At 39.9% G+C, this 9659-nt stretch overlaps 1 protein-coding gene across 1 annotated transcript in view; it reads left to right on the plus strand.

Annotated features, from left to right (window-relative positions):
• The window catches only part of LOC141008454 (anoctamin-4-like), a 56429-nt gene extending 52693 nt beyond the window's left edge, over positions 1 to 3736 (plus strand). Inside the window, exon 29 of the mRNA XM_073480829.1 lies at positions 1049 to 3736. The gene's annotated coding sequence lies outside the window, so the exon portion shown is untranslated. The remainder of the gene's footprint in view (positions 1 to 1048) is intronic.
• The last annotated feature ends 5923 nt before the right edge of the window (positions 3737 to 9659 follow it).

Raw genomic sequence — 9659 nt, forward strand, 5'->3', positions numbered from 1 at the left:
AAAGGAATTTACTGTTCGCTAAGCCCCCTCGCCTGACATACTAAGAGCTATACGTGCCATCTGAAAAGTGTGGGCGGTATATTGTTTTTGTGGCCTTTTCAAAAAATGTAATAAAAAATCTAGGGAATGGATTCAGCTGTGTGTTTATCTGCTCTGATGTTAGCTGTAATCAGCAGCATGCTTGGCTGATTAGCTAAATCCTACAGTAGTAAAACCAATAAATGTATCATTATTATTATGTGTAGTTATTGTGGTCTGCCGTTTTTACCTACGGTGTGGAAGTCAGTCCTCAGTGCTATCTGAGCTTAGGCTAACGTTTTCCTCAGTATACCTACTGCAAAACATTAAAGCAACATTATGTAGAAATTGGCATTTTGTGCAATTTGTGCCACCACAGTAAGCTGTGATCCTACCCTCTCACTGAAGTTACATAGTGCAGAAATTGTACCATCAAAATGATTTTGAAGCTTATTCTAAGATAAAAAGGTTACATAATGATGTTTTAACAATGCAGCTTATTTGGTGCAGGAAGTCTACATGGCTCATCGACTGTAGCATTAGCCTCAAGTGCATATTTACGATCACTTTTCCATGATTGTTGATTAAAAGTCAAGTGGAAACAATAAAAAGTCATTCAGTTGTTTTCAACCAATACATGGAGGTAACGTTAAGCCTAATTGGCAAACTAGCTTTGACAAATAAAATCTACTAGCAACAGTTGTCACTCCAGCCGGAATGATGGTCAATGGCCAGAAATGAGAAGCCTGGTTTTATCTGTCTTTAAAATCAAGGACCCATTCTTTCAAAAATGACTTGTTGAATCTGCTGCTGTTGTTATTGTAAACTGCATTATGTGCCATACGAGTGCAGGAACTCTTGACAGGTGTAGCTTCAGTAATTAATAGGAAAATGAATAAAGAGCTGGTCTCAGAGTTGCTGTACGTCCAGACATCAAGTTTATAAATATAGAAATGAAAACATTTCATGTGTAACCCTGTTTGTTTCCCTGTGTTAACAGGCCTCACCATGCAGTTTCTCTTATCCCCAGGTTATCAGCTGGTGTCTGGTTGTCTCTGCACAGTGGAGGGAGGGGAGGAGCGCTGGGTTTCCTGCATGATACTGGACCCTCACACCTTCCTCTTGCCATGTCAGACCAGCGCCTCATAGTGGACAGTTGATGAACTGCATCCAGCAGGGCCACTCGGTGACCACAGAGCCCATGTGTTTGCATACATAACGGACGTCCTCTCAAACATTTGGCAGCGGGTTTTGCTACTTTTTTTTTTTTTCTCTCCAGATAGTTTCTACCACTTTGGACTCACAACAGCGTATGTCTTCAGATCCTGAATGTAGATTTCAAGCGAGACTAAACTTTTACAGATTTCTTGTTTCAAACAAGAGAAATAACTCTTCCAAGCTTACTGAATGACAAACCCTGTTTACATTTCTCCTTGTTTGGGGAGTTCACATTTTGCTTTATTGTAAATAAAGATATTTAAATGAATGTCAGGCCATGTGCTCTGCTAAAGATTAGTGCAATAAAAACTAGAGAATGCAATTTCTTCAGAAATTGCGGTGGGATTGCTGGCTGCTGAGAAGCTGACGCTGAGCTGTATCGCTTCATGTATAACTGGGCGCTAAACTGCATTGCTTGAAAAGCTGGTAGCTGAACTGTATTGCTTCATGTGCAGATGGGAGCACAAAAACATCCCTTGATGGATGGCTGGGAGCTAAACTGCATTGCTGCTTAATGTTACATGAAGGAGCCACTGAATAGAAGGAATAGGAATAGTAGGAAGGGGATAAAGGATGCAAATTATAGTGAAAAGCAATGAAAGGTGCTGAAATTAGATTTATAGTGTAAGGAACTGAATAAGTTAGATGTATGAACACAGAGTTGATGTGTCTTGGTTGGGATAAAGGCCTCTCAGCTGAGATCTAATGCTGCGTTCCAGACAACTCGGAACGAAGAAGATAATATTCGCCCATGAGAAGAGGAACAATCTCAAAAATCACAGTTCCTACTTGTAAACTCACAGGTCCATCTACCCCGACTTCATTAAGAAGCAGTTGTCTGACATCACACAACAATGGCAGCACCCAAGGGGAGGCTGTAGGATGTATTTATAGACAACAGTATTTGTATTAGGCCAGCAAATTGAATATTTAGACACGTGTCCAGATGTAAAAAGGCCGGAAAATAAAATAGTATAATTGTGTCTGTTACCTCATGAAGCGTCTTTCCACTGTTTCGTTCATATATGCAAGGAACTACACCCAGATTCGATTGTGTGGTGTATTCCAGAGAGCGGGTTTCGTGAAAGCTTTGAGTATTTTAAACCTCCGTCCGACTTTGACTGGAACGTAGCATAAGGTCCTGTCCTAGAGGGAGATGAGTTGTGTATGTGTGGGTGACTTAAACTGAAATTATACTTCCCATGTCCGCAAGCGTGCTGGGGTCCATCTATTGTATGTTTACTTGTTCATTTGACCACTGCGCTACAAGAAGCTACTGAATATGTCTGTGTATGTGTGGAATGTGTGAGTATAGACAGAACTACTATGCGTCCATGGTACGTGTCCGTTTGGGAATGTATAGAAAACGTTATACAGGCAACATTAGGGAACTTATTTCAGACTCAAGACCAGTTAATTGGGGACGCCTGGTGCAACTGGGATGATAGCCCTGTCCACAATTGGGGACAAACTGAATTTGGGAGTCAGTGGTTAATATTAGGGTTGGGCATGTACTGGTTATGGTTAGGGTTACAGGGGAAAATAATGTGAGTCTATGTAATTCCTCCAAAAGTGGCCTCAGTAAGTTGTGTGTGTGTCTATAACCATGTGTCTGTCTTCATTACCACCTGTGTTGCTGCCTGAAAGCAGTCTGTGGGAAACAATATGTGGCAGCAGTTCCAAAAAATATGTTTACATTTATGAGTTCCCTCTTTGAAGGGTCAGGACTTGCTTTGTGAGCATGTGTATCTGTGTGGATGTGTCACGTCAGTTAACTCCCGAGGGACTCCTGGGTCCGACCGGTCACTTACTACAGATCCACGAGTCAGTAATCAGAGAAGCTGTCTAATAAGTTAATGTCAATCAGCTGTGTGTCCCCACATGTGAGGGTAAATGCTGAGTGAGCCCTGGGTCACACACTTCATTTAATAGAGATTAAAATAAGAGGCACAAGTCAAAATCTAAGTTATAACTCAAAGAGCGTAGTTCCTATCACCTGTAGAGAGAGTGGACTCGTTGATGTAAGATATGTTTGTGGTGTCAAAAGTTCTGGAAATAGAGCAGCCTGATAAACGTCCTTTCTGTTTTGGTCCTTAAATCTCTCAGTTAACATCAGGGTAAACGGGGCAGTTGGATGTTGGACTCCTGTTGCTTTGAGGCTCACAGTGCAAAAACAAGAGAAGATGCAATAAGAAGATACGTTGTTTGAATGAAAAATGTTGATTAAAGATTGAGAAAGAAGAGGTTAAAGAAAATTTTACAAGACAAATCAAACAGTTTAACCCATCTGTGCATGACATCACCCAATCTAACTCTGCACATTGTGTCCATTCATCTGGATAGGGGGAAAAGAAGAAGGATGATTGACTCTGACTGTAGACGGGATTGCAGCTGTTGCCCAGCAATCCCACCAATAAAGAGAAACGAACGAGGAGCAACTTAGAGATCTGTTCTATCTGAACTGTGGCAGGCAGATGCTTTCCATTTGAATTTAGATGAATAACTGCTGTAATAAACATTATTTATTGTAAAGAAACTTGACTTTGACTTGATATGTGTGTGTTTTTCTTCTGAATCGTGAACAAGTTTATGTGGTCAAGTGGAATTGAATACCCCTACAGATATACAGAGGTCTGGTCATTTTGGCCTAATGAAAGAAAAAATGAAAAAACTATCTGAGATGGTTACTCAGGAATTGTTTCCTCGCAAAATTATATAACTGGCAGTAATTATAGGGATGGTGTTCAGTTGATATACCTCCAATTCATTAATTCAATTTAATTACTAATGTAACATAATAAGGCTTTTGGTGCACAGCAGATAAGCTCAACAGGCAGAAATGTGAAGTTTGTCTAAGCATACAACTCAACCAGTATGACTCAATTCATGATTCAAATCCCTGATTTCACTATGATTAGTAATAAATAACAGCTCGTTTTTTTATTGGTTTCATGCTAAGGGAAAAGGTTACATAGAATTAGGTCAAGTACAAGAAAATGATTAAATGACAGATAACAGAGAAGAAAAAAAAAGATGAGATGGTTGATTAGGTTCATTACGTGTATTTGTGTCCCTGAACACAAAACAAATAAGAAAACAAGTAATCGGGGGGAAAAAGGGCGACAAAAAACAAAAGGAAAAAGCAAATACACCACACACGCACGCACACACACACACACACACACACACACACACACACACACACACACACACACACACAGAAAAAACATACAAAATACTGATTACATAGTTCTTTCCAGGAAACTTTTTGTAAAGTGTGCAGGTAAAATGTTTGGTTTCACACAAAGTGTAAAACTTTACAGTCGGTTGTGTAACACAGTGACGAAACAATGGCACTAATAATATAAAAAGCAGTCAAGAAGAACAATCCAATATACTTTAAAAAAGATTATTTTTTGGTATTTCAGCTTTATAGTGACAGCTGGAGAGAGACAGGAGAGAGAGTGGGATGACAACAACAGGCCCAGGCTGGACTCTAACCTGAGCACTGCAGGGAGGATTAAGCTACCAGGTGAGCCATCAGGACACTCCACACTGCAGTCTACTTAATCACAAAACAAATCAAGGGAACATTAAATCATATCTGTACCGGTTTCTGTTTAGTAGGACAAGATGTTTTATATTTTGTGTCACATATTTAATTAATATATATATTTCTTTCTAATGATTTTATTGTATTTGTCCAAGAGGAAACGAATGTCTGATGACAAGAAGTGTTCCTCAGGTCAGGGTGAGTGAGAGTTTTCTGTTCCATGATTTTTTCCAAACCAATATTTTTTTCCCCCTGAAAATAAAGAAATTATTCACTGATACATGGCAGGTTTCTTTTTAAATACATTCAGGGGAAAGACCCTGAAAACATCCTGACCAGAAACCAGAAATAAAATGTTATTTATTAAAGGATAAATTCCCCCAAAAAGAAAACACATAAAATGACTCCAAGTCTCAGGAAACTCTTCACTGTAGCAGCTAAAAGTGTTGGGATGCACCTCATATGAAGTTGGTGCACAAACTGGGCTGCGTGTTGAGGGTGTAGATGACATCTTTTCAAATCAAATCATGATCTCAGGGCTTCCAGAGACTTGGACAAGCTGTATGGAGCTTTAAAATTTTTATTTTCACTTGTGTTTTTACGTTTTTAAAAGTCCCCATCTACTTCAGTTGTTTGGGTGAACGATGCAACGCTGTTTTGCTGTGAAGCTCAAGAAATGTTTTGTGGTGAGTAGATAATGACTGAACTCATTTCATTTGAATTGTTCATTCATAATTTGGGAACTTTTATTTCCCAGCAAAATGCCCTACATGCTGATTCTAAGCCTTCTCCACTTTTCCAGGTGAAAGTTCTGTGGAACAGTGATGAAGCTTTAATTTACTCAATATTCTGTGGACAGAAAAGTTCTCCTTGTCGAAGATTGTAGTGTTTGTGTACTCATATCTGATTGCTAAAACCCTCAAAAGAAATACTAAGGACCTGACCTCAGCACATGTGTACAAGATAAAGGTCATGAGACAAACCTGTACTTCTCTTTCACACCAGCAGAGGGTGGCAGAGTGCTGTGGTACGCTTCAGCAGCAGCAGCCTTTCACATTTATTGACTTACGTCTCATAATAACAGATGTAATAACAATGATGTCATTATTTTTAAACTGTTTTGAACATATGTTGAATCAAACTGAGTTATCAGCACATTTACATCATTTTCCTTCCGCACACCACTGAGGAGATGAAGGCTGGAAATGTGTCGACTGTGTTAAACATCCTTCAGCCTTCACAACATAAACAAGATCTGCTCTCACACTTTGTGCAGTGTGGAGCTGCTCTCAAGGCCAAACTGCTTGTTATCCCTCTCAGTGCAGATAACGACTTTACATCCACCCTCATCACTCCATTATTTATGGCAGTTTTACGAGGAAAAAATGCAGAGTTTGTATTCAATATCTCAATGTTAATGTGTTTGCATCACCTTCTATATGTCAGACAAGACAAAGTCACCGGGCCCTGCATTGTGTTGGACATCCCTGCAGATGGGATGAGTACCCAAACACATCTGTTTATACAGCGCCGATCACTATCTGGTCATTCTGAACATACAAATAATGATAGATTAGAGAGCGCTGGCTTGTCCTCCAGCGTGGATTACCCCGGTTCGGTGGCCCCTTGTGCAAACTCCATTTTGATTATTAAAAGCAGGGGACAGAGGAGGCAAACTGTGTTTTGTTTCCTATTAAGGCAACCCTCCTCCTCTCTAAGAGGATTACCCTTGACACACGCTCAGGAGTTACGTAAGGCTGTCAGGGGATAATATCTGACATTTTCTCATATCCTGCATTTTGGCAGCTCTGCACTCTGAAATTGGTGTGGTGAGGTGAGGTGTGGCAGACCAGTGAGCTACAGTGGGAAGGAAAGGTGGTGGTGTCGTACGTGTTGGATGGACAGACCTCTCATGGTGTTGCTGTATATTTCGTTTTTTTGCCTGTTAAAGAAACAGCACAAGACAGAAAAAATGGGTCGGATGTCTGTTCAGAAACTGCCCTAAAATCCTCCTGAAAACATCCTGAAGCATGTCAGACTTTAGTCAACTAAACCACGTTCCTTCATGTTTGATGTCAGTGTAGACGAAGGTGAGGATCAGCTGTTGTCAGAGCTCTTTTTCCTGGCAATCTTCCTCCAGTGGGCGACACAATTTGAAGTAGAGGGGATGAGACACACTACTGCAGTCATGTGTACGAGTGAGACAGATGTGTCTCTGAATACTTTGTCATACAGCTCTGATTTGCAGTACAGTACTTGAGGAAGGCTATATTTCCCTGCAAGTTCTCATCAACTTTTACAGAGGAGCAATAAAAAGCATCCTGACTAGAAATGTCACAAGCTGGTCTGGTTCGTGCACGGCCCAGGAGAGGAGCCCAAAGACACTAAAAGACAACATGCACCCCAGCCACAGTCTGTTCACCCTCCTGCCATCTGGCAAAAGATACAGAAGTATCCACTGCTGTACCATCAGACTCAGGCTGTGAGACTCTTCAACTCATCCTCAACACTACTATGCAAAAAAAGTTTGTTTTATGATTTATTATTTGTTTATCCATCTATATAATTTCTGTTTTTCAGAGTCACATATAGGGACTACAAACTTCATCTTGTTATACAGCCCAGTTCTTAATTTATTCTTGTAAAATCTTTAAACTTAAATACGTTTTATGATAAACAACTTTGACTTGAAGTTCTCTCCCTCGTTTAATGAAGCAAATGACAGCAGGTTCAGCTGCTTCAAGTCAAAATTGTGAAGCATAAAACGGAAGAAAGAGAAAGAGTCACAACAATCTTCTTTTCTCATCTCGTTCTGATTGAACTCGACCGGATTTCTGGGTTTTCAAGTGAGAAATTTCGGAATTTCAGCAGACTGACGATGATTTTATTCAGACTCAACTTATTTTCATCACATTTGTGTCTTTAATATAAACTTTAAAGCTGCACTAATCAATATTTTTGTATTAACAATTTTTTAAGGTGTTGCCCATTGTGACTAACTGATGGAGAATTATCACTCAACTATGTAATTCTCCTTAGCGCCACAATATGTTTTAGCATCATTCAGCCCCCTGTTTTGGTTTTACAGGCCAGGACTTTATTGCTTTATTGCTTTATACAGTGTTGTGATTACAGCTTGCTGCAGCCATCAAGTGGCCAAAATTTCAATTTATACAAGATGAACAAAGTCTTTGATTCGATAAGATGGATATAGTTCACATTCAGCTGTGTTAGCTATTAGGCTAAATTACTTCAACCATTCCTTTTCTCCCATATTTATGATCCCTGTATCTGTCTGAGGAGCTTGTCTTCAAAGAAGAAGCTGTCCAATACAGAACCCTTTGGTACAACCATCACGTAGTTCTGGAATGGCAGGATTTATAACTCTCTGCAAAGGCCACAAAAATGCCCAAGTGTTGACCTGCTAGATGTTAAAACTGAACTCTGTTTGAACTAAATCCTAAATTGGAAAAATCTTAATTTGATTTGTCTATTAAAGTGGCAACCCCAGGCTCTGTGTGTCTCAGTTAATCAGCATTGTGCTGAAATTAAAATTCCCTTTTATGGACCATTTTATTTGACTTCAGGCAGTTGCTGAACTTGTGCAAATGTTTTAGATTTAAGAGGAAAGGTAGTCATGTGGTTATTGCTCCTACAGTCTTCAATTTCTTTAAAAACTTTAGTTTTACTTTAATTAAAGTCATTAATTTTACTTTTTTACGTCATGCTTTTAATTTGAAATCTACAATTCCTTGTGTCATTGCTCAAATATTTCTGTGTTCATGTGCTGGTTTCATTCACAGGAATAACAGCTTCCATCAGAGTCTTGAACAGAACCGACTCAAAGCCTTGGTCAACCACATATTTTCTTCCCCTCGTAACCTACAGATGAATCAGCTGTGTGCCAGAAAGCACCTCCTTCAAATATCAAGGCTCCAGCTGCCTGGCTCCACATTTCAGATAACGAGCCTGGCAGATTGTTTGCACTCGCAGACATTAGACAGCCAGACCCTGATGTCACATCCCGGTTCATCGCTGTAAACGCCAGGAAAACAAAGAAAAAAACATGAAAATAAAACACTCCTGCTGTTTCTTGGCTGCGGTTGCCAGGACGACACAGCTGACAAGTCCGTCTCTTTTTCCTTCTTTTTTCCTCCTTTTCCCTCTCTCTCTCTCTCTCTCTCTCAGTCTGCCATTTCTGTGTCTGCTTTGTCTTTCTTCTTCAGGCTATTTCTCCTTCTCTGCTATTCTTTCACACGGACACACACAGTTAGGATCTTCACTTCACTTATTTGGTAAAAAAACGTAAATATCAGAGAGAAGAAATTAAAGTTTTATTTGTCTTCAGACCCTGCAACATTGGTTAAAACTGTTAGCAGCTGCTTAGTCCTATCCGTGATTAAAGCTAGTCCCCTTGTTACTCTTTAACACCTATATCACTTAGAGTAAGACACAGAGTGCTGAGGTCACAGGAGAACCCCTCACTGAGAGTCAGTTCATTTGTCATCACCACCACTGGACCGATGAAAGAAAGACAGCTAACGCTAGGTCGACCTTCTCCTTCATGCAGGACAACAGTGAAGTGTGCGACAGCTGTGGATGAGTCAGCAGGTGTTAAATTAACAAGAACAAAAAACAACTTCTAATTCTTCAAATCAGCGCCGGGCTCATCAGCTCCACTCGAGTGGAAACTAGATAAACTAGTTTGCTCGCTTCCATTTTCTAAATGGAAAACAAACAGCACGATGAATCCTCACCAGTGTTAAATGTTGTAAAGGGACTTTCACTAACAGAACATGATCATTGCTGTGTGGACCTACAGTGGATATACAGTGCAATACCAGTTTGATGCCGCACAATAGCACAATAA

The sequence above is a fragment of the Pagrus major genome, chromosome 14, assembly GCF_040436345.1.
Source record: "Pagrus major chromosome 14, Pma_NU_1.0".
Taxonomy (NCBI): Eukaryota; Metazoa; Chordata; class Actinopteri; order Spariformes; family Sparidae; genus Pagrus; species Pagrus major.